A 26,419-nucleotide genomic window follows, 5' to 3' on the forward strand; every position below is an offset into this window, starting at 1 on the left:
TGGATGCCTTCGTGTGGTACTCTCTGGCAAAGTTTTACCTTCTTCCGGTACTGAGTGGTCACTTCCGAACAGTGTTAATGGAAGCCGATTAAATACTTTATAAATCTCTCATACGTTCAATGATATGCGTTAAGATAGCATTTCACACTCGTTACAAGAAACAAATATCAATGTGAAAAAATTCTCTTACTCCAGTGGCAATTGAAGCCGCAGCTCTTTGTATGCAACGTTTTCTGTAAGATGGTGGAATTAAGCGATTTTTCGTAGGAACTGCCATTAAATGGTTGTTTATTAGAAAAAGTCGTATTTGAAAACTGTACAACTAAATTTCACTTCAGGGGCACAAATAATAACGTTTCATTTCGGTTGCAAAATTATTTAACATCAATGACCCGTTTCACCCTCTTGTGCCATCATCAGATACTGTAAATCTAGCTGGATATGTAAGCCATCCGTCAAAAAGCTACATAAAGTGGAAAATGGAGGCAACAGTGTCCGGACTGTAATCCATCCGTCACAAAAGCATATGGAACGCAAGGTGGACTTTTATTTCGGTAACCACTGCTTTGTTTTAGGAAATAAAAGCGACTACTTCGTCGCATGTGGTATCCATCTAAACGTGCAGCGAGGACGGCAGTTATTGACTTCAAGAATGTCTCAGTGGAAGAAACTTCGTGTACTGTCCGTGTTTTGTGATTGTCCGGTCCGTTTAATGGATTCCACTGAGTCTGTTGTGATGTAAATGTTAAGTAGTTGTATTGCCTTTCAGTAACGAGGAAACTGACGAAATTTGTAACGTTCGGTGGCATTTACGCAGAAGTGGCGCAGGGTGGGAATGTGGGACGGCCGAAAGGCGTGCCGAGACAGTTCGCACAATTGCGACAAAGACTGTGTGCGGATGGCGCAGTGGTTGACGAAACTGCCCTGTAAGCAGGAGGTCACGGGTTAGAATACCCGTCCGGCGCACGTTAGCGCTCGCCGCCGTTGATTCCGCATAAAGTGCCGATGCAGCTGACATCAATAGCACCTTTACTTTCTCCCCTCACTTCCTCTTCAATCTCCATAATTAAATGAATGTCTGAAGTGCTAACTGGAGAATGAAGGTATGCGCTGTACTTCAGTGTTAGAGTCTCACAAAATTTACTGATTTCTTTAAAAACGTAAATCGCATTATATATATATGGTGATAAGTGTATTTACATCTATTGATGACAGGGGAGGGGGTTGGGGGGGGGGTGGAGGGCAGTGCACTGGCAACCAAACATCAGTATTTACTGAATTTGCAGAATATTAATTATCCTATTACGACTAGTACTTTTTTAGCTTGGTTAGTACCTCCAAGTACGCATGGCGCAGGCAAAACGGGTAGTCTATACTGATAGTTATAGTCCACTTCGAGATGAAGTTACGAGTGTGCAGAAGACGTCAGGCGGTATAACTTATCATGTGTTAGCGGGAAGACAGACGCAGAGAAAAACTAACACCTGAGGTGTTTCTGCTTACTCTTCTTAATTGTGAACTTTCATTCCTCATCAGGTCTGTACAAGAGCGCCATAGCAATGAGTGGATCGGCATTAAACCCTTGGGCATTCACGATAAACGCTACAGACAGAGCAGTGCGGTTTGCCAAACATCTGGGCTATACTGGAAAAAGTTCTACTGATCTTCTGAATTTTTTCAAAAGTGTAAATGCGAGTACACTAGTGAAGGACAGAACCACTGCTCTATCGGAAGAGGTATGTACTATCTTTTAATTACGTTCTTTGATCTAGCCAAAATGACTGTACCTTCATAACAAGAGAAACTGATGTCGCCGTTTATAAATATCTGCTGAAACAATTACAAGAGGAAGACTGGTAAAGCGACTTACAAATTTTATTTTCCTCCAACCACCACCAATCAAAATAAATTTTATCTACATTTTCAGAGTTAGTCCTTGAAATCACTGCATCAGTTTGATTCAATGCCATTTTTGAATACTGCCCGATGCATTTTGTGGGGAACAATTGACGACTCTGTTTCAGCTAGCTTCATATCTTTATCAAGACTTTCTTACCTTCTGCAGACAGTAGAATATGTATGAAATGTTGAATATGATTAAGACTACTACAAAAGGAACTACGTATAAGTTAATTCTAGTAGTGAAGCAGGCTAACACTTCTATACATGTCCTATAGCAGCAATAATTTCATTCCATAATCCTGGTCCATTAATAAGTTGATTAAGCACAGTAAGTTTGTTGTCGCGATGATGGTACGGTTGCGTTTTCTTAACTCTAACCATTTCGGCAAATTGCTTGTACAACATTATCAGAAGAAAATAACATTAAACGTTAACATCTGAAAGTTACTTCGACCAAGTTAGTGGAGAACCGACTCATGAGGGCAACACCTTAGGACTCCTAGTGCTTAACAGACCCGAGATTTTTGAGGAGACCATACACAAGCATAAGGCTGTTATAACATCGATGACAGCACGTGTTATCTACAGAAAATCTTTAGAAAATTAGCAAAATATTTCCGGTTACCAAGAGAGGCAGGAATAGCTTTCAGAGAGCTGAATGGTCAACTTTAAACATTCATTTCTGAGGACGAAGAGGTGGACCGCTAACGGATAACATATAAATATCATTGCATGTGAGTCCACTGATCTTTCTTCACGAACATCCAGCTACTTTCGTTCACGCCTACTTAATATTAGAACTCACACTGAATTGCATACTCACCCTCAGTGCTTGTCTGTAACTACCCTGGCATTCGTTCACGATTTCCTTTAATCAAATGTTCGTTTTGGCTCACAATCCCTCTCGACAATATGCAACATCTTGTACCTTCTGCAATAAGTCAGGGAACAGCCGTGTGACCAGTACCCACATTCGTCTTACGTTTACGAACTGTCCGGAATACGCCCTCAACTGTTACGATCTAATCAGACCATGAGCACCAGAATTTGTAACTCTTGGGTGTTACCATTGGCACTACGTAGGCTAAAGTCCTCATTCAATGTACTGCCTCACGCCACAGCATGGGGCATGAGACAGAATATCGAACTAGAAGAATAATGAAATACGAATCTCGGAAGTAAGGAAAACATCAAGCACTGGCGCCTGTCAGACGGTAATAACGCTAATTTAATAAACCATGGTGTAAGCGCTGGCACTGGAACATCGAGAGGTTTAGTTGCGAAGCAAGTTAATGCTTCGAACAAAATTTTTGTTTACCGGTTAAACGGTGGTTCAACTATTTCGAAACTGGTCATTCAAAATTCCTCCTTCTGCGGCTTCCATAAACTTTTTCCAGTGAAATCACTTGTCCAGATAGGTAGTCGCGTTAAGGTGCATATACACTTTAGAGCGATATGCTTCGGCCTGAGTATTCTGTGTGACACATCGCTCGCGAGGGCGTAGAATGTGTGGGTACGTTCTTTACGGGAATTTTTTTGGGATATGAACTATGTAGAGCTGCTCGTGAGAGAAAATGCACCGTTGCCGATCTAGCTATACCAGACTGCGTCCTGTGAACCGCAATAGAGGTGAACATTGCTGACTTCAAGGCTTCTTCGACCTGGTTAAGCAGATTTAAGAAATCATACTCTACAGGAAATCGCAAAACGTCAATGTTTACTTCAAGCAAAGGTGTGGAGGAGGTGGTATTAATCCGTAGCTGACAAAAAGTCGAAGCTTGCTCCACATATCTACTGTGCCTAATGCATTCTAATGCTAATCAGTCAAGTTTCGAGAAAGAACTGTGAGGAAACCACACTTTATCATTTCGAGTTTAAAAAGAGACAGAGTCTGTTGTGCAGTTGATTAATGGCATGACATATTCGTATACAACAATGATCGTGAAAAGTATGAGTCGATTATTATTCCGCAGGTCTTCAGGGACCTCTAGGCATATTAGGACCAAAAATTAAGGAAAAGAGTGTTTAGCTGCAAAAATCTTATAATCAGCCTATTATAAACCGAAAAACAAAAAAGAATAATTTTTTAACATTTCATTCAAAACGATTTCTAATCGACTGCAGAAATTAGTTTATTACTTTTGTTCGACTCTTGGACCGTACATGGTGACAGCTCTGTCTTTGAGGAGGACAATGAAAAGACTATTGATTAATACAGATTCCACCCGGAATAACCAATGTGACTCACGAATCACATTTCTAAGGGAAGTGTCGGACAAAATAATTTCCGATAGCTCCGTGTTATTTGAGATTCAACAGGAAAATAGTACTCCTAAATTTCACTGATATGTGCGTTCCTTAGGCACTTTTTTACGAATTCCTTTAAGTACGCCCCGGTGTGCAGCACACTAAACATACCAACGGCAAGCACCATTTCCTACTCCACCACAGTTCCAAAACAAAACTGGTAATTACCGTGAAGTGCCTGATAGCATTACTTTTTCTTTCGTCAGGTGTGCCTCATGTAAGAGAAGTGTTCGATTTCATCATTCAATTACACTTCGCATTACTGCGTCGACTATGGGGAATAAACAAGGAACTGTTCACTTTTAGTCAAATATACTTGAAAATTATTCAAAATTTATCGTAAGAAGTGTGCTGCAGGAACTGTTATAACTCGACGTATGTGGAAGAAATATTTAAGTTCCAAAAATTGAAGTCACAGTTGATGAAGGTCGTCTGTAATGTAACACTAAAGACTGCCTTAATTTATTTTCATCTGCTAATTACCTTTGTACAAATTACATCTGCAGCAGTTTAGGTGACGACATGAACAGTGTCTCACTCAAAAAATTAATCATATGTGATATATTTTGTATAGTTTAGGTACTTCAGATTCGCATGTGTGACTGGATATTCGCACTACGCGGCGCTGCGCCGTCTTGTCACCGCCGATCGCTCTCTTAGTAGAAACGACTGTACAAACCGCTATCATGATCAGTTCTGCCTACGACGAAAACGAATAACTTTAACGATTTTTAAAAAATACTTGCAATGCGTATTAGCAGCTAAAATGTTGACATTTCTTTCGTTGTAATCTTCCTGCATAAACAATTCAAGATGGGTTTCAACATGTCGGATTGGACCACTACCTTGTGAGCCTGAGCACCCTTTGGTGTTCGCCGAAGAAACCGACGGCACGTGCCTTGCAACGAGCTGCACAGTAGCCGCAAACAATTCGATCAACTGTGATCGTTTGCAGTTCATCAGCCGCCCGGCTCGCAAGTATGTGCGGCACCTTCTCCTAGCCTGCCAGTCTGAGCTAGTGCACTGTCTCTGAAATCATATCTGTCATCTACACCCTAAGACAGAAAGGAAGAAAAAAACGACGCACCACAAAGAAATTATCAGAATGCGACAGAAATCGGTAGATGCGACGTACATGTACAGACCAACAAATGATTACTATCCCGGGATTCTCTAGACACGTTTTCGGCCTGGAATCTCATGGACTGGAATAGAAATGTCTTCAGTAATGCGTCTCGCTTCGAACGAGGCCCCTATGAGCAGCACACCATACGCCCTTATAATAGCAGTCGTGGTCTGAGGTGCCTTTTCTTTTCATAGCAGGACCCCTTTGGTCGTCATCCGCGGCGCCCCTCCAGCACAGCGGTAAGTTGACGATATTCTACGCAACACTTTGTTGCCCTTCAAAGCAAGCAATCCTGGGCTTACATTTCAGCAAGATAATGCCTGCCCGCACTCGACAAGAGTTTCTGCTACTTGTCTTCGTGATTTCGCAATTCTACCTTGGCCAGAAAGACCGCTGGATCTAATTGAGAACGTTTGGAGCATTATGGGCAGTGGCGGACTAAAAAATTTTGCGCTCCTAGGCGCACCATATTATATGCCCCCCCCCCCCCCCCAAAAAAAAATGTTTTAAATAAAATCTATTACACGATCACTTCACAATTGCCGTTTTTGGGTTGGAACGCTGTGAGCTGTTACCGTATCATCGGTCTAGTGGCGCTTTATGAAAATATAATATGGTTCCTGAACCGTACTTGGTGTACGGCAGCGGATAAAACAAACTTAAAACTGTGTTGTGTTAACACATTCTTCTGTCGAAAGACAACGGAAACGAACACAAGGAAAATAACTTTTCTTTTATGGCCTAAAAATTCAGCAGAGCGTATAGGACACAACGGATTTTTGTTATACATTTACTATTAATATGTTCTTATACACGAAAACGTTGAAAACGAAAATAAAAGTGTTGTGTTACGATCTAAAAATTGAAGCGAACGTGACATACGTTCGAAATTAATACGTGCTTTTACAGAGATGAGTTCGAAATTAAAATTAAACTGTTGTTTTACGATCTAATAACTTCAATGTGTAGCAGATAAAAAAACCTTCGGTATTAATACGTGAATCTACAGGAAAGCATAAAAATTGTAAATTAAATAGAGATTTCGGTGCACGAACTAATAACTAAATACAAACGAATAAACACCGAACTGGATTTCCTATTATATCATTTTACAGTCTAGTGCGGAAAAATCAAATTTGTTTTATAATCTAACAGTTAACGTGTAAAGCATTAGGGTCTGTGTAACTAGATGCTACATAATAAGTGTACACAATACCTTCAGTCCATGTAAGGGCTGAACAGTTTTGTACTGCAGCTACTGCTCTCACCATAGCTCTTTCTAACGGTATTAGTAAAGCTTTTACGTATATATCGACAGAACTGAACTACGTTATTTATTAACACTTTTTCATCTGAGCGTAGTCTCCGATAACGTATGTTTCGGCGATAACTGTTCATTTCAGCAGACGCCAAAATGTGCATCAGTTGTAATATACTACAGTATCACTATGACTTGACTGTACAGCGCCGAGAGGCCTGGTCATTCGGGTATTGTTTAGTATTGTCGGGCGCCGTCGGTCACGTCTGCACGTAAACGAGGTTTAGTTCCGCGTTCTGCCATCGACAATTGTAAAATAAACAGGTAATACGTAGTTTGCATATCCAATGAATGTGCTTTAAGTTATAATAAAAATCACATTATAATCTTAATTTTTTAAAACTAATATGAACAAATAAACTAACTCACCAGTCAACGAAGTTTGAGTTTGACTTTGATTGCAAAAAACTCGTTGATCATATCTTCATAGTTCAGACGGTTATCAGTTAGGAGGTCGGCTATGTAATGAATTACAAGACGTTCAATCTCTCCTCAGACAAGATAGAACGTAGGTACGATTTCAGTATTTTAAGATCCGAAAACGAGCGCCCTGCTGAACATTTTGTAAGTGCCATACATAGAAATATTCTAAGAGCAATGGCAACATTCGGGAACATGAGCTGTAACCTCTCTTTTCGTAAAAATGTACTCATTGCGACTGGTATATCACTAATCTCAGAAGTTTTCGAAAGTTTCGTGAAATGTACACGTTCACTAGGGAAGGAAGGCTCCAAATCTGTGTCATATGACGCTTGGAGTTTGGCTGCACATTCAGCAGTATTGTCAGGTGAACTGTTCTTAAGGTTACTGAAAACTCTAAAGGAGTCCAACAGTGTTCTATAGCTTTCCTTCCTCCTCACCAATTCGGCGTACAATTGTCGAGTACTGGGAGACATGTTTCGACCCTAAATTTTTCCCTTCCAGCCAGAAAAGCTTCTTCTGAGTCCGCTTCTTCGTCATCACGAAGATTGCGTTTTCGTGATCTTTTATAGGTGCGAACATAGTCTATATCAATCTCCATGGATATATTTTCATAATAGTCGAACATGCCACGAACAGATGCAGTAAATCCTACAAGTTATTCATATAATTCATGCACTATTTTAGTATCAATATTTACACTTTGCAATTTCAGATTTATCCTCTAAAAACTCTGGAGTATGTCCTTCCAAATTATCATCATGAATACTGTTTCTAGTCTGCTCAGTTGATTCAATAAAGGTTTCTCAAACGTTTTATTGGAAATATATGTCAGGGCATTGTTAACGCCTCCCCAGTTTTCACGTAGACTTACACAGACTTTCCCTCTTGCTGACCACCGTGTTTTTGATAAACTTTTTACCGTTTTGCTTCCTGGTTTCATGAAAGAAAGAAGTTTATCCCAGCACCGTGCAGAAGCAGAGATAAAATTATAAAGATATTGCACTACACTGAAAAATGAACATGCTTCCCAACAACACGTTGCAGCACTAGTGCCGACTAAATTCAAAGAATATGCTGCACAACGAACATAATGCGCTTTCGGATTTCGTTCTTTAGCCGCGTGCCTGCAAATCAGTGTAGGTTCGTGACATATTGCTTGCGTTGTCATGTGACTGACCTCTACAGTCAGTAATGTCAATGGTATTTGCAGACAGGACTTCTAGTACAGCCTCAGCTAAGATTTCGGACTTGTGTCCTGGGTTTGGTAAAAACAGAAGGAAACGTCCAGCAGGTTCACCATTCTCATTCCCATATCTTAATATGAAAAATAATTGATCAATATGTGAAATGTCTGCAGTAGGATCAACTATTATAGAGAAATATTTGGCTTGTTTTATTTCACTCATGATAATCTTTTTATTTGTTCAGGAAGAAGCTCTATTATTTCTTCACAAATTGTTGAAGAGAGGTACACTACTGGCCATTAAAATTGCTACACCACGAAGATGACGTGCTGCAGACGCGAAATTTAACCGACAGGTAGAAGATGCTGTGATATGCAAATCATAAGCTTTTCAGAGCATTCACACAAGGTTGGCCCCGGTGGCGACACCTACCACGTGCTGACATGAGGAAAGTTTCCAACCGATTCCTCATACACAAACAGCAGTTGATCGGCGTTGCCTGGTGAAACGTTGTTGTGATGTCTCGTATAAGGAGGAGAAATGCGTACCATCACCTTTCCGACTTTGAAAAAGGTCGGATTGTAGCTATCGCGATTGCGGTTTGTCGTATCGTGACATTGCTGCTCGCATTGGTCGAGATCCAATGACTGTTAGCAGAATATGGAATCGGTGGGTTCAGGAGAGTAATACGGAACGCCGTCCTGGATCCCAACGGCCTCGTATCACTAGCAGTCGAGATGACAGGCATCTTATCCGCGTGGCTGTAATGGATCGTGCAGTGACGTCTCGATCCCTGAGTCAAAAATGGGGACGTTTGCAAGACAACAATCATCTGCACGAACAGTTCGACGTAGTTTGCAGCAGCATGGACTATCAGCGCGGAGACCATGGCTGCGGTTACCCTTGACGCTGCATCACAGACAGGAGCACCTGCGATGGTGTACTCAACGACGAACCTGGGTGCACGAGTGGCAAAACGTCATTTTTTCGGATGAATCCAGGTTCTGTTTACAGCATAATGACGGTTGCATCCGTGTTTGGCGACATCGCAGTGAAAGCACATTGGAATCGTGTATTCGTCATCGCCATACTGACGTATCACCCGGCGTGATGGTATGGTTACACGTCTTGGTCACCTAATGTTCGCACTGACGGCACTTCGAACAATGGACGTTACGTTTCAGAGGTTTTACGACCCGTGGCTCTACCCTTCATTCGATCCCTGCGAAACCCTACATTTCAGCAGAATAATGCACGACCGCATGTTGCAGGTCCTGTACGGGCCTTTTTGGATACAGAAAATGTTCGACTGCTGCCCTGGCCAGCACATTCTCCAAACCTCACACCAATTAAAAACGTCTGGTCAATGGCGACCGAGCAACTGGCTCGCCGCAATACGCCAGTGTGGCATCGTGTTGAAGCTGCATGGGCAGCTGTACCTGTACACGCCATCCAAGCTCTGACTCAATCTCCAGGCGTATCAAGGCCGTTATTACGGCAACAGTTGGTTTTTCTGGATACTGACTTCTCAGAATCTATGCACCCAAATTGCGTGAAAATCTAATCACATGTCAGTTCTAGTATAATATATGTGTCCAATGAATACCCGTTTATCATCAGCATTTCTTCTTGGTGTAGCAATTTTAATGGCCAGTAGTGTAACTTGTATGCCCCTGCCCTGGATTTCCATATCGTTCAATGTGCTTTGCGAGAAAAGGATCAAACTCGGCTATTGAGTTCAAAAGACATCATACATTGACCATTACGTAATGAATGGAATGTTTCAATAGGTCAATGTAGGGAAAGTCCAGGACTTGTTAGCTTCTTCACTACTGCAAACACCCTTTTCAACACGATGCTCCAGCACATGTTTTCTGTCTCAACATATGACTCTAAATGGTTATCTGTTCTTCCAAGTGAGTTTTTTCTTGTTAAGTGTGATAACTCAAAATTTTTGTGTTCAAGTGAATTCTCATGATGAGATAAAATATTAGAAATAATTTTCCAATCGGCCTTACCTCCGAACAATTTACATGGTACACAAAAAAACATCACTGGTGCTACAGGAGTATACTAGAAAACCACAAAAAGTTGATTTATCATTTAAAAGTTTACGGTAAACTACATTTTTGCTCAAATTCTGGTTTTATGGGCTATTGATTTCTTGAATTAGAAAAATTACTGTTACAATTTAATTAATACCACGTTGTAAGAGAATGTCGATTGTTGATTCATTCACACACCATTCTGCAGGATCATCATTGACGTTTCTTCTTTTACTAATGTCTGACTCGACGCTTAGTTTTTCGTGAAACTAGAAATCGGGAACAATTTGATTTTCTTCATTTTTTACTTTTGTTTCGTCCTTATTTACTTCTTTTACAACAGTTGAAGCGCCAGAAATATCATCCGTACTACTAGAACTCGAAATCGAACCAGCAACATTTTTTGGGGAAACTTTATCTACTCTGCCAAGAATTTTTAGAACATTCGCTTCTCGTTCTCGCCTTTCCTTCGATAATTTCCGAAATCCCACCACACTTAACTTCCCACGTTTGCTTTTTTCATTGTCATTCGTGTAAAGGCAGTTACAAAACTGTCAACCAACAGTCAAAACAAAAGAAAAAAAATTGTAAAAGGAAAGGAAGGCTGTATCCAGTTACAATCGTACTACACCGGACACGAGTACAAAGCTTTTTACTTTAAACACGGCACACAGCAGCAAGATTTTTCCTCTAAACAAGGAACGGCGAACTGAGCAACTCGTATTACGTGACGTAACTGTGCTATGAAAGAACGACAATGGAGAATAATTTAATTTCATTGTCGCCTGCTTCTCTGAACAGTAGAAAGCACATCTTCCGGCTGGAATTCGTCTCGTAAAGAAAACTGGACAGTCTCTGTTTTGGCTTCTGTTTCCCGCGTCGCCGGAATTGTAGCTTGGATTTAAATATGTTCTGAATATGCTTGACATTGTCTTTCTAATTTAAAAAGCAAATAACTTCTGCAATTTCTTGCAGTGAGCTATGCTAAATCGACTCTTATCCCACTTATTCTTATAACATTTTTGCGGGTTCTGTGGGCAGAAAAGACACACTATAAAGTTTAAGTAGTCTTGTTGGAAGTTGATGTGGTGTGTTGTCATTTGTGTGAACACTGCTGATATGTCTACGCGCAAATGGACCTTTTGTTCCAACAAAAAATAAAAATAACTTTTCCTCGAAGAAAAAAAGCTTAGTTAAGAAGTTTAATATAAAATTTGCAATGTCACGTGCTATTCGATTGCACAGAGTGCGACCTTTAATAACGTGCAGGCTGCAGCACAATAAATGAGACAAATGAAAGTCGGTTTCTTCTTCCTTTTGCGCCAAAAAAAGTAACTAGGTAAATAAATAAATAAAATTTTTAAATTGTTGTGAAGTGTGTATCACATTATTAGATATTCTGCATATGTTCTCTTCGTATAAACATGTGTTTCAAAAGGTAAAACCTTCCCATTATCAATATGTTTTGTTAAACGTGTGTCATTAAATCAAAGCTCAGATATTGAAGGCCACAGAGCTTTCACATTAATTACGGTAATGGAGGGTTGACTTGATACGTCTCCATAATTTCTACAAGAAATTTAAGTAGAGTCAGGTTTTACGTATTGAGGCTCACACATGTTTCAGTATTTAAGAAATTGCTGATTAGTTTATCACCGTTTTTAGAGGTCCCGATATTTTCACTGAGAAAATATGGTAGGATTAAGTAGAAGCCAAGAACATTCTCGGAATAATAACATTTCGAACACTGTATTGTAGATTGCCATCCTGACAGCTTACTTCAAAATATTTTGAACAATCATGAAGATGATATCAGACAGAAACCCAGTGTTAAATTTCCATTCAGTCAGCAAGTAAACGACGTATATCTCCAAGCTTGTATTGTCGAATTTCGTTCTTGAGTCTTATTTAAACGAGCAAGTTGTTTATCAGTATTAAAAATTTTTATCGTTTGTATGCGCTGTTATTTTAAAACGTGAAAGTTTAAAATGAGTACACAGAAAAAAATGCCGCCCCCGCTAATTTACCGCCCCTAGGCCCGTGCCTAGTAGGCGTATGTGTAAATCCGCCACTGACTCTAAGTATCTCGGGATTTTGCCGATTTAACACGTCAGTTGGGCAGAATTTGTCGCGACATCCCTCAGGAAGACATCCAAAAATTCTGTCAATTAATGCCAAGTCAAATAACTGCTTCCATAAGGGCCACAAGTGGATCATCGTGTTACCGACTTGCTCAATTTGTGTAACCCTTTCTCTTGAATAAATCTTCACCTTTTCGGAAATAATAATCATTTGTTTGTCTGCTCATGTACATCCAACCTACCGATTTCGTCCCATTCGAACAATTTATTCGTGGTACGTGTTTTTTTTTTATTTCTGTCTTAGAACGTATTTTTGTTCTCTTGTGGGAATGACTACAGATAAGGTTTATGGAAGAATGAGGTTGATCTGTCGACTACATTGAATATTATCTTCGGTACTCAATGTGTTAATCCCCAGCGTGCTTCGAATGTTTGCCTTTTCTACTGATTTGCGATGCTAATTAAGAAATATAACGACTCTTTTTACTATTCTGGTAACTGGTCTAATTAACGTAATATGTAATTTCAAATGTAGTGTTAATAGCGGTGCAGCCTTACGACGTGCAATTAAATACGAATAAAGTAGAACTTGACGCAGTTTCCTGTTTATAAGTCTCTATTGTTCGTAAAATGTGCCATTCATGACATATATTTAACGAAGAGTTGGAAAACATGATTTTACTGTGACAGGATAGCCTCAGTTTGTTCACCTGTGTCTGGACGCCCACTGCCGAACCGGAACACGATGGTGCCTTTTTGACGGAAAAACCGTGGACACTTGTTGCTGAAGGCCGCTACAATCTGGTTCCTTTCATGGCTGGTAATACTGACCTCGAGCGAGTTGGACACACACAGAGTAAGATACTATTTACTTGTGAATTTCATACAATATATTTCAATTGTTAATAATTTTCCAGGCACACAATTTATGCTTTAGAGATGTCGTAAGCAAAAAGTAATTAACACCGATTTATGAGTAAACAAATAAATGCATGTATAAGCATGAGCCCTCGAAATAGATCTGAATGATCTGAAATATCTGAAAAACCTGTAATTTTTCGATCTTTTAATACTTCCTGAAGTAACTCCAGTGAGGAGTTTACGACTATTCCACGTTTCACGGAAAGCTGGACTATCGACTTCATATTTCCTTCTGAAAATTTCTCCTGTTTCACTCATTTATAGAGCACCATGACTGTTCCAGTGCCCACCAAACCCGTAGTTAACCAGTTTTCGGGCAGCTCCATTCAGGCAGAAGTATAAACTAAGATGTCTGACCACTTTGGCCTCAGGCCAGAATGAGACGTAGTTTTTAGTACATGATTAAGCTCCTGTGATACGCCACTTAGTTGTGCAGAACGAAAACAGGTACTAGCAAGAAGTAAAAATCCTAGAGAGTAGATTTTTAGAAGCTCTTGGACTAATGATTTCATTCTCGATTGTTCGCATCATACTCCCCAGCACTGAATTTCCGAGTGGAGATTTGTACATGGATGTAAAGTGTTCAGTACTGACAAAAAAATCATATCCACTATTGCACATTTCAAAAATACTCTAAAAAAAGGAGCATCTAAGAGAACTGCAGGTGCATCTTTCTCTAATCTAGTCATAAAACTTATCCGCTCTGACAGAGAAACGTCCTATCCATGTTAATTACGTAACTGGTCGTTTCAGACGTTGAGTGACAAATTTTGTGGGACAATCTACTCTCATTTTCCATCAAGACTGCGCAAGCGACTTTACAGTGTATGGCGTAAGACACATGAGACATCACATACACAAAGTATTCAAAATGTTCAAATGTGTGTGAAATCTTGTGGGACTTAACTGCTAAGGTCATCAGTCCCTAAGCTTACACACTACTTAACCTAAATTATCCTAAGGACAAACACACACACCCATGCCCGAGGGAGGACTCCAACCTCCGCCGGGACCAGCCGCACAGTCCATAACTGCAGCGCCTAAGACCGCTCGGGTAATCCCGCGCGGCCGCAAAGTATTATTCACTTTGTTAAGAAATATATACTTCTTAGCTTTTCGTTCCCCCGATGAACCATGGACCTTGCCGTTGGTGGGGAGGCTTGCGTGCCTCAGCGATACAGATACCCGTACCGTAGGTGCAACCACAACGCAGGGGTATCTGTTGAGAGGCCAGACAAACGTGTGGTTCCTGAAGAGGGGCAGCAGCCTTTTCAGTAGTTGCAGGGGCAACAGTCTGGATGATTGACTGATCTGGCCTTGTAACACTAACCAAAACGGCCTTGCTGTGCTTGTACTGCGAACAGCTGAATGCAAGGGGAAACTACAGCCGTAATTTTTCCCGAGGGCATGCAGCTTTACTGTATGGTTAAATGATGATGACGCCCTCTTGGCTAAAATATTCCGGAGGTAAAATAGTCCCCCATTCGGATCTCCGGGCGGGGACTACTCAGGAGGACGTCGTTATCAGGAGAAAGAAAACTGGCGTTCTACGGATCGGAGCGTGGAATGTCAGATCCCTTAATCGGGCATATAGGTTAGAAAATTTAAAAATGGAAATGGATAAGTTAAAGTTAGAGATAGTGGGAATTAGTGAAGTTCGGTGGCAGGAGGAATAAGACTTTTGGTCAGGCGAAGACAGGATTATAATTACAAAATCAAATAGGGGTAATGCAGGAGTAGGTTTAATAATGAATAAAAACAATAGGAGTGCGGGTAAGCTACTACAAACAGCATAGTGAACGCATTATTGTGGCCAAGATAGACACAAAGCCCACGCCTACCACAGTAGTACAAGTTTATATGTCAACTAGCTCTGCAGATGACGAAGATATTGAAGAAATGTATGATGATATAAAAGAAATTATTCAGATAGTGAAGGCAGACGAAAATTTAAGTCATGAGTGACTGGAATTGAAGAGTAGGAAAAGGGAGGGAAGGAAACATAGTGGGTGAATATGGATTGGGGGAAGAAATGAAAGAGGAAGCCGCCTGGTAGAATTTTGCACAGAGCACAACTTAATCACAGCTAACACTTGGTTCAAGAATAATAAAAGAAGGTTGTATACATGGAAGAAGCCTGCAGATACTGACAGGTTTCAGATAGATTATATAATGGTAAGACAGAGATTTAGGAACTAGATTTTAAATTGTAAGACATTTCCAGGGGCAGATGTGGGTTCTGACCACAATCTATTGGTTAAGAACAATAGATTAAAACTGAAGAAACTGCAAAAAGGAGGGAATTTAAGGAGATGGGACCTGGATAAACTGAAAGAACCACAGGTTGTACAGAGTTTCAAGGAGAGCATAAGGGAACCATTGACAGGAACGGGGGAAAGAAATACAGTAGAAGAAGAATGGGTAGCTCTGAGGGGCGAAGTAGTGAAAGCAACAGAGGATAAGGTAGGTAAAAAGACGAGGGCTGCTAGAAATCCATGGGTAACAGAAGAAATATTGAAATTAATTGATGAAAGGAGAAAATATTAAAATGCAGTAAATGAAGCAGGAATACAAATGTCTCAAAAGTCAGATCGACAGGAAGTGCAAAATAGTTAAGCAGGCATGGCAAAAATACTGGAACACTGAGGCAATACTGACCTTACGGCTTATCTTAGAAGCTAGATTAAGGAAAGGCAAACCTACGTTTCTAGCATTTGTAGACTTAGAGAAAGCTTCTGACAATGTTGACTGGAATACTCTCTTTCAAATTCTGAAGGTGGCAGGTGTAAAATACAGGGAGCGAAAGGCTATTTACAATTTGTACAGAAACCCGATGGCAGTTATAAGAGTCGAGGGACACGAAAGGGAAGCAGTGGTTGGGAAAGGAGTGAGACAGGGTTGCAGCCTATCCCCGATGTTATTCAATCTGTATATTGAGCAAGCAGTGAAGGAGACAAAAGGAAAATTCGGAGTAGGTATTAAAATCCATGGAGAAGAAATAAAAACTTTGAGGTTCGCCGATGACATTGTAATTCTCTCAGAGACAGCAAAGGACTTGGGAGAGCAGTTGAACGGAATGGATAGAGTCTTGAAAGGAGGATATAAGATGAACATCAACAAAAGCAAAACGAGGATAATGGAATGTAGTCGAATTAAGTCGGGTGATGCTGAGGGAATTAGATTAGGAAATGAGACACTTAAAGTAGTAAAGAATTATGCTATTTGGGGAGCAAAATAACTGATGACTGTCGAAGTAGAGAGGATATAAAATGTAGACTGGCAATGGCAAGGAAAGCGTTTCTGAAGAAGAGAAATTTGTTAACATCGAGTATAGATTTGTGTCAGGAAGTCGTTTGTGAAAGTATTTGTATGGAGTGTAGCCATGTGTGGAAGTGAAACATGGATGATAAATACTTTGGACAAAAAGGGAATAGAAGCTTTCGAAATGTGGTGTTACAGAAGAATGCTGAAGATTAGATGGGTAGATCACATAACTAATTAGGAGGTATTGAACAGAATTCGGGAGAAGAGGAGTTTGTGGCATAACTTGACAAGAAAGAGGGACCGGTTGATAGAACATGTTCTGAGGCATCAAGGGATCGCAAATTTAGCATTGGAGGGCAGCGTGGAGGGTAAAAATAGTAGAGGGAGCCCAAGAGATGAATACACGAAGCAGATTCAGAAGGATGTAGGTTGCAGTAAGTACTCGGAGATGAAGAAGCTTGCACAGGCTAGAGTAGCATGGAGAGCTGCATCAAACCAGTCTCAGGACTGAAGACCACAACAACAACAGCTTTTCGTTCTTCAAAGTTCTGCAACTGAATAACAATATTTGCATTTACGCACATTTCTTTTAATTACTAGAACATACGAATAAATGGACAACATGTCCTGAAATCTGTTTTTTACTTCACTACATGCGAGATATCTTCAAACTAAAGAACGTCCAAATGTGTCAGGGATGATAGAATTCTCTTTAATATCCGGAATCATATTTGGAAAATCAGGGCAATGCTGGTCTCAAATTTCAGTAACGTATACAACACTTTTAGCATCAAAGGGCGTTGTATTAGGTAGACGCACTGGCCAAAAGAAATCGTGCTCGACCTAAGCAAAGCTCCGTACAGTTGTTAACGAGTTTGTGCATAAACACTGAAACATGCTGGGCTTCCATCTTGTTGGATCCAGTGAAGTTTGCTGGTAGCAAACGGTGCTTTCATAACAGATACGGAAATATTCTTTGCTCTAAAAGCAATCTCGTGTGGGTTCGCATAATCCGTTCATTTTCTGGGGGAGCTTGTCGGTAGTCATCCACGTAGCTTGATGCGACCCGCCACGACTTCAGCACCGCTCCACTTCCTTCATCTCAGAGCAACACTTACACTCAACACCCTCCATTACTTGCTGGATATGTCTCAATGCCTGTCTTCCCTTACCGATTTCGCCTTCTACAGCTCCCTCTAGTACCAGGGAAGTTATTTCCTGATGTCTTAACAAAAGGCTAACAACCTGACCCTCCTTATCAGTGCTTTCGACGTATTCCCCTCTCGCCGGTTCTGCGGACAACCTACTAATGTCTTATTAGTCCACCTAATTTTAAATATTCTTTTGTAAGATCACGTGTCTCATATTTCGATTTTCTTCTTTTTCAGTTTCTCCAAAATCCATGATTCGCTTCCATACAATGCTGTGCTCCAGACGTAAATTCTCAGTAACTGCCTCTTAAAATTAAGACCTATGAACAGTAAACTTCTTTTGGCCAAGTATGCCCTTTTTTGCCTGGACTATTCTGTTTGTTATGTCATCGTTGCTTCTTCCATCATGTTTTATTTTGCCTTCCAGCTAGCAGAATTCCTACACTTCGTCCACTTCCCTGTCCCAATTCTGGTGCTAAGTTTCTCAAAAATCTCATTTCTTTTACTCCTCCTTAGTTTCGTCTTTCTTGTGTTTTGTCTAGAGTGAGTGCTCATTGAACTGTTCATTCCATTCAGTATATCCCGTAATTTTTCCTCGCCTTAACTGAGCATAGCAATGTCTCCATTGAACCTTTTTATTGGATTTCTTTAACCCTGATATTCCTTTGACTCTGACACATAGGGTACCCACTGCATCCATAATCATTATGACCGAGTCGGATTTCTCGTTTTGCTACATCGATCGGAGCGTGGTTAGCTGATAGGAAACCCTAGTGTACCTTCATAGCGTTCCTGTCTGCTCTTTATCATTTGCATTTCGGCCTCATACTCACCTTGGTCTCTCACAAAATAAATCACAACTTCTCCGCAATTGGGGCCCGTTTGCCATTTAACGCTTTAATGGTACAGCTCGGCTGCCTCCAGCTTCATTCATTAACTACGGGGCAACTCATCAGAGAAATCTGCGCCCCTGTGTCAGCTAGGGAGTGGACATTTCTTCCACGGTAAATAGCATTAACAAGCAGACCTTCCCAACTGTCATTCCTCACGATCGCAGCAGCTACTGCTTCTTGGGGCGGAAACGAAGGCGACCCTTTTTGATACTCCCTGCATTCCTTTCCCTTCCAGTTCTACGCTATGTGACCTTTCCTTCCACAAACGAAACATATAATCTCCTTCCTGCAAATATTTGTAGCCTGTGGTCAATTCCCATAACAACTGCTTCCTGAGCAAGCTTCGAATACACAGTCTTTTGGTTTTCAGTACGTTTGAGGTCTCCGTAGTTTTTCCACAAATCGAACTGTCGTGTGTATGAATTATTCAAATGTCTCACAATGTGCTAATCTGACTGCAGACCGACTTCAGTCTGTAGACCGTTCAAAAAAAACCATCTAATGCCATTCATCAAACTTCAAACAGTTATACCTCATTAGACAAATCGTTCTCACTGAGCTGATACGTATTCGCATTAACTTTCCTAAAAGGACCAGCAAAATTCTCAAAAGTTTCTCTGTCCAATATATGTATGCTGTGAAGCTGTTCATTGTGAAACCTTGCCATGTTCTTCCTCATGTACCACTGCACCAGAGTCTGCTTGAAAATCTCGTAGGTAGCTGCTTGATTGCAGGCGACATCGCACGTAAGAAGGTCGAGTGGATCCTAAAGTTGCTGCGTTTTCCAGTGTACTAAAAACCATGTGAACATATTCATACGACTTCCCTCGAAAGATTGGAACTGTAGGGATTAAAGAAAAATCCGTTGTGCTTTCATCGACCCTCCGAGGCCTGCTATTTACTTGACACAAGCCCGTTCTAGTTTCTGAATCTGTTTTTAAATGCTGAATTTCTAAGCATAATTATGCCATAACAGTCTGCAAATCAGTAACTTGTTGTGCTTGGGCTGTAATTGACTATGCTGTTCAACCTATTTACTTAAAAAATTTTGCCATCATTGCCATTCGAGCCGGCCGATATGGCCGTGCGGTTCTAGCCGCTTCAGTCTGGAACCGCGTGACCGCTACGGTAGCAGGTTCGAATGTTGCCTCGGGCATGGATGTGTGTGCTGTCCTTAGGTTAGTTAGGTTTAACTAGTTCTAAGTTCTAGGGAACTGATGACCACAGAAGTTAAGTCCCATAGTGCTCAGAGCCATTTGAATCATTTGAACTGCCATTCGCATGCACGCCAAGTAAAGCCAGAATCTGCTACATTCCTACCTTCAGTGCTGTGTCTCGTTCCGCTGCATCGCCCGAAGAGATGTGTTCCGATGGAAGAATGGTGTCTTCATTTGCCTCGTTGTGGTTCGCTGTACGGATACAAAACACGAACATTTGTGAATAATGCCAATAAATACTAAGTGCTATTGGAAGACTATGGGTTTTCTTCTCTCCCCAGGAAAGGAATTCCAGAGGATCGCAACATTGACAACAGTTTATAAGATACAGTAGAGTGTCGATTGCCCGAAGTAATTGGGGGACATGGGTGTTCGGAAATCTGGTTTGCTCGGATAATCGAACTGTACATGTTTATTTGCCAAAAAGAGGTACTGTACAGTAAATTTATTCATAAAAGCAGCCATCTGTTTTAGTATTGCTATGAACAGCTTTGACACTGCCGCTACTTCTACTGCCAGTGCCAAGCCGACAGAAGTGTGCTGATTGTTGAAACACAGCGACTGGTGGCTTGGCCTGTCAGCAGCGCCTTGTGAAGGCCCCATTAGAAGCAATGTTCCGCCAGCGGCGGCTCAGTGCGGCGACTACCGTGGGAAACTTGGTTTGGGAGTGAGGGGGATGATGGACGGTAGGGTGGGAGAGCAACAGGTGCGAGCGAGTACACAGTTCGGATAAGCGGTCCTTCGGTTGACCGACGTTCGGATAATCGACGCTCTACTGTATTTCACTGTCAGGGTGGGTGGCGGAATGAGTGCGAGTTTCGTAGGGCAATCAGCTGATTAGCATTCGAACACTTAATTGTGTACACATAATGTGACATACACACTCTGTAGAGGTCAGCGTCGTCGCAGCCTACGGACACGTACGCGACGTGGAAGCCCGACGCGGAAGCCCTGTGGTTGACAACAGCGACCGCTCGGCCCGTAGAAAGATGGACTTTTATTCCGCGTGGTTAGCAGGAGACGACTTGACAGTGCGCGCTCCGAGGTGTGCGCTGATATGAAACTTCCTGCCACGTTTAAGCTGTGTGCCGGACCGAGACTCGAACTCGGGACCTTAGCCTTTCGCAGGCAAGTGCTCTACCATCTGAGCTACCGAAGCACGACTCACAACCCATCTTCACTGCTGTACTTCGGCCAGTACCTCATCTCCTACCTTCCAAACTTCTCAGAAGCTCTCCTGCGAAAATTGCAGAACTAGCACTCTGTCAGGAAGTTTCATATCTGGCACACTCCGCAGCAGCGTGACAATTTCGTTCTGGAAATATCCCCCAGGCTGTGGAAATCCATGTCTCCGCAGTATCCTTTCTTCCAGGAGTGTTAGTTCTGCAAGTTCGGCAGGAGAGCTTCTGTTAAGTTAGGAAGGTAGGAGACGAGGTACTGGAGGAAGTAAAGCTGTGATGACCGGCTGTGGGTCGTGCTTGAGTAGCTCAGATGGTAAGACATTTGCGCGTGAAAGGCAAAGACCGCGACTTCGAGTCGTGATCCAGCACACAGTTTTAATTACCAGTAAGTTTCATATCGTTTGCTTACAGCATGTAGAAATGTTTTCAGCCGTAATTCATTGTGCTATTAGGCTATCGCTTTAGTGTGCATTTAAATTATGTAAACCTGATATCTGCATAAATTTTAGCTACCTCAAATTTTTTGTAATTTTATCGGCATAAAATTGACATCCTTCTTCCTAAATAACGGCTGGTTTTGTAAGGGTAAAGTTTAACTGCATTGTAATTAGCTTTCGTGTAACACTGACATAAGTTTTCTTTCTTTTACCACCCACACTTGAAAGTTTAAGTAATAATGTTAACGAAATAGTCGGCTAAGCCGGTGGCATCATAGCTCACTCGTTGAGGACTAAAAAGATTGAATATTCGTATATTTGCCAATTTTTGTATGCGATAGGAGTAAGCCCCATGAACAACATTTAAAAATCCTTATCAGTCGGGGCATGAATGGGGAGGGGAGAGGGGGGGTGCATTTGAAGTTTCCTTTAGTGTGTTTTTACCAATAGTGTAAAAAACCCGCTACCCATAGCGTTACCTTATCCCAGTACAAAAGTAAACTACATTGAATTTCCTACAAATAATGTTCTATTCATTTTCTTCTCTAGAATTCGTAATTTACGGGAAGAGAGCGACATAATATCGAAAATCTCACGCGATGCTCATATGCTGTACCTTAGATGGTTTTTGTTGACTAATTTGGTGTGCTTTGGCAATTTCATATACCACAAGTGTATTGTATAATTGTTTGTCTTGATTTCCTCGACAGCACTGTGGTATGTTGAAAACAGTTACCGTTTGCACCCTGTATTCTTTACTGTAAGAAGACTTGACGATGTAGATACTAAGATCTCCCCACGAAAAAACTGTATAGCAATAACTCTGGGAGCAACGTCTCATGGTTTCTCGTCTTGATTGATTAATGGTGTGTTACAGGTTTTCAGCCAAGTTATTGTTTCCATTATACACCCAATATTTCGACGACCGACTTCTTCAGGTGCTTCGAGTTTTGCTGGCTGTAGTCCACGGCAATGAGTACTCATAACAACATAACTCACAACATCTGGAGAAGACAACTGGTTCGGGTTTCGAAATCTTCTTTCTTCTTCTTTCTAGTCTTTTCCCGTTTCTCTCCTGGGTTGGCATTGTTCTACGGATTTTGGTAACGTTAATAACAGTTAAGGGCTGGATGGCATCCATGACTCCAATAGTCCCCTCCGGGAAGGAATTTACGTACCCCATCTGTTTGAGTCTTAAGTAAATCTCACGTTCAAGTGTGAGAACTTTTTATAAATGTTTGCGTAGCGTGTATTTTGAGGCGGGACATGGACATTTAGTTGGAAATGGAAAACCGCCTAAAACCACATTCACGCTGGCCGCCTCACCAGCCCTCGTCATTAATCGGCGGTACGGACTCGATTCGGGGCAAGCTGTTCCAAGTGAATCCCAGAACCAGCGAGTTAACGAGGTCTGATACCCAAGCGGGTGGTCACTTGTCGAAATGTTGTGCTTAAATGGAAACAGCAACTCGGCTGAACGCCCATAAGCACGCCAGTAACCCTTGACTTGTGTCATTCATTACTAGTCATACCTTGTATCTGTAAATCTCTTCGGATAATTAACTTCTATAACTGATTTCTTGGTTTCAGCGTGGTTTGCTCTGTTACCTGTGTTGTGACTTGATTCTAATATATTCGTTGTGTTTTATGGCAGAGGGTGGTATATTATCCACTGAAAAACAAATAAACAATCTGAACGAGAACTTTGACGAGATTGTTGGGTGTGACCTACGACTTCCGACGAGGGAAGAACGGCTGAAAGGTGCCGCGTCCGTGAAAGAGTTCTACTACAACGGCAGCGACATCACACTGAAGGACAACTACACCACCGCTCTTGTAAGTCGGAGAAAATAAAGCTAACAGGTGTAAATCACTGCAGATAAAAATTATAGAGATACTTTGACCTCTCATGTTACACTGAGCCTCTAGTGTTGAACCCTGAGGTTTGTTTGCAGCTGTACGTCATTCCCCTCTTGTGTCTGCCTTCCTCTTTATTTCTGCGTATGTGATGCAGCCCACGTAATTCATAATCTGATGCATGTATGACATCCTTGGTCGATCCAGGTGATTGCTTCCCTCAGTAGCTCCTTATTCCATTGTTCCAATGATACTGTTGTGTCTTACACTGTGTCCTACGTGTTTGTCTATTCCTGTTTGGATGTGCCTCCACATAAGATCTCGTTTCCTGTATTCTGAGCAGCACTTCATTGGTCTGTGTCTCCATCTGAGCATTATCCTTCAGTAGCACAAAATTTCCAGGGCTTCTAGCTGTCGTCTCTCTTGGTTCTCTATTGTCCAAGTTTCACATCTGAATGGGGCCAGACTCAAAACGTATTGTTTCATGATCCATTTCCTTCCTTACTGATGTTCCTGTTGGCGAATAACTTCTTCCTTAAATTTTACGCATCTTTGGGCTGCTGTATTCTGCTAACTATACCTTTCTGGCTTCTACCACCCCTAGATATCACCGACGGAGACTCGAGAGTCAGTGACCACACCTCAAACAAGAATGTTTCTGTGATGGATTTACAAGCGCCCATAATCTCATTTATTTCACAGTTACAGATGTGGGAAGTGACTTAGGCGATATCATCTTGCCCGAGCGACTGTACCATCTACAAGAAGGGAATCTGGAACTTTTAAAGTCAGAATTCAAGGTACAATCAGTCCAAGGAAAGGGGTTTGATGTTGACACCAAAGCAGACGAATTGATGCGAGCGTTGCAAACGGCGTAAGGCAAGGTGATCACAATATTTGTTAGGAATTCAAAAGGGTTTAAAATTCCCAAGGGTCCAGTCCTTAAGATACAGAGCGAGGCAGGCGAGGAAATAGTACCAGAAATGCTTAGGAGAACGAGAACGACAAAGAGGGCTGAGTCAAACAATAATACTTGTAACTACTACATCAAGCAACAATAGAAAAATGGAAGGAGTACATTAAGGACTAAATGGCAACAGATGTTCGGAGTTTCCCATACAAACTTTCAACAAACAAGGTTCGATCATCCACTGTATTATCAGCCTTGAGACGATCCGACGGTACGATGACGACAGACTGGGAGACAATAGTGCAGTAACTACTTGGAACTCTGTAGACGGACGACACGACGATGGAAGACATAGACTACCATCAGCATCTTCGCTTTGAATTACTATAGCAGCTTGTGAATAATAGTGTGATGGTTCTATATTCCCAGCAGAGAGGAAGGCTGGCAACAATGAAGCTAAAGAAGAAGAAAGCACCAGGGTCTGAGTGAATGCTGTCAGAAGAGTTGCATCAGTTAGTGGACCAAACTGTGCCATATACAGTATAATAGTATTATTTAAGTCTTTCGCAGGGACAGGTGCCCAGAATCTGGAATATCTGCAGTATCATTACGTTAGCAAAAAGGGGAAGACTAAGACCCAGGAGAACCGAAATCTTATACGCTAATTTATCTAGGAAACGTTGTAGCCAAAGAACAAGAAAAGCTTCTGTGACGCCGCCTGAGGGGCCACAGACAGGCAGTGAGCCCCATGAAGTAGGTTTCAGGAAATGGAAATCTACCGAGGATGCGATAAATTACGCAACGAATATTGTGAACATCTCAAAAGACAAGTACGTTATAGGCATAATGTTGGTATAGCTGGGGTGTTTGATAGCTTGTGGTGACCCGCCTCGTTCAAAAGATTAAAACCGATGGACTGTCCCAGGTGTGTCTATAACAGTCTAAGAGATTTGTTGCACAGACAGGCAGGTAGAGTCAGAATGCATTGGAAAGAAAATTGTGGAAGACATTACCGAAGGCTGCCCACAGGGGTCTATTTGCGGTCCATAGTTGTGGGATGTTGGCATAGAGCCATTACTGAACCAGCTTCAGAGTATAAGCAACGCCTGGATCACCCATACAGACGATCTGCTAATTGTAGAGCTAAATTATAGGAAAATAGTAAGGTCGTTCTTGAAAGATAAAGCAACTGGTGCGTAGAGAAAAAAACTAACGACAGCAGCACACAAAACAGTTTATATATTACTAAAAGTAACATTTTGACGAATGAAAAACCCCAAAAGCAGAATAAGTGACCAAACTTTGAAAAGAAAAGAAGTATATAGCTACTTTGGAATTATCTTCGACGAAAAGCAAAACTTTCGCAGACATGTAGAAATCGCCTGCCAGAGAAACATTAAAATTCCAAACAAAATAGCAACAAGTGGAGAAAGATGTTTTAAGGTGCCACCAGGTGCAATAAGAACATACCACAACGCAGTCTTCCTCACTGTTGTGGGTTACCAGTCGAGTGTATGGGCTCACACAGCCAGGAAGGTAAGGACAGCATATGCTCTATGCTCTGCAGCAAGCACAGAGACGTGTACTCCGGTGCTAACTGGCCCTGCTCTAGTCCTAGCCGCAAGAAAGAGAGGTACACAATATTGCCTTAAAATGGAGAATACGGTAAGGTAAAGGAAATACAGGACACAAGAGAAATATCGAATAAAGATACATAGGCAAGCAGTGACAGAGAATGGCAAGCAATCGGGAACAGCCAAGAAAAATGAAAGAGAACCTATCACTTCCTTCCTAACATAAAGGAAAGAACGAGAATGGCATACTTGCTTCCGGCCATGGGAGCTATACACTACCTGTCTGGACATGATATCCTAGCTACTTACTAAAAGTACAACGCACCACAGGCACTTGTGAATGTACAGCAATCATCTGGGAATGTCCCATCACTAGACATGTTACAGAACAGGAAAGGAGCACCTTTGGTAACACAGCAGTCTCTAATACAATAAGGAATGAGAAACTGTGCCATAAGCTGAACTCTCTGACAGCTAAAATGTCAGCTTTTGAACTGCAAGCCCACTACATGGCTGTGAGACAACCAAGAAGAGATGATACGTCATGGCAACGAGATGCTCCACGGCGGGACATCCACCTACAACAACCTTCCGGAAACAGTGAGGAGATAAGCCTCGGAGATTTCCT

The 26,419-nt window shown here is 41.5% G+C and overlaps 1 protein-coding gene across 1 annotated transcript in view; it reads left to right on the top strand.

Moving 5' to 3' along the window:
• The window catches only part of LOC126162239 (esterase FE4-like), a 253,161-nt gene that overhangs the window by 45,711 nt on the left and 181,031 nt on the right, over positions 1 to 26,419 (top strand). The gene's annotated exons all lie outside the window — the stretch shown is intronic.

The sequence above is a fragment of the Schistocerca cancellata genome, chromosome 2 (assembly GCF_023864275.1).
Source record: "Schistocerca cancellata isolate TAMUIC-IGC-003103 chromosome 2, iqSchCanc2.1, whole genome shotgun sequence".
Taxonomy (NCBI): Eukaryota; Metazoa; Arthropoda; class Insecta; order Orthoptera; family Acrididae; genus Schistocerca; species Schistocerca cancellata.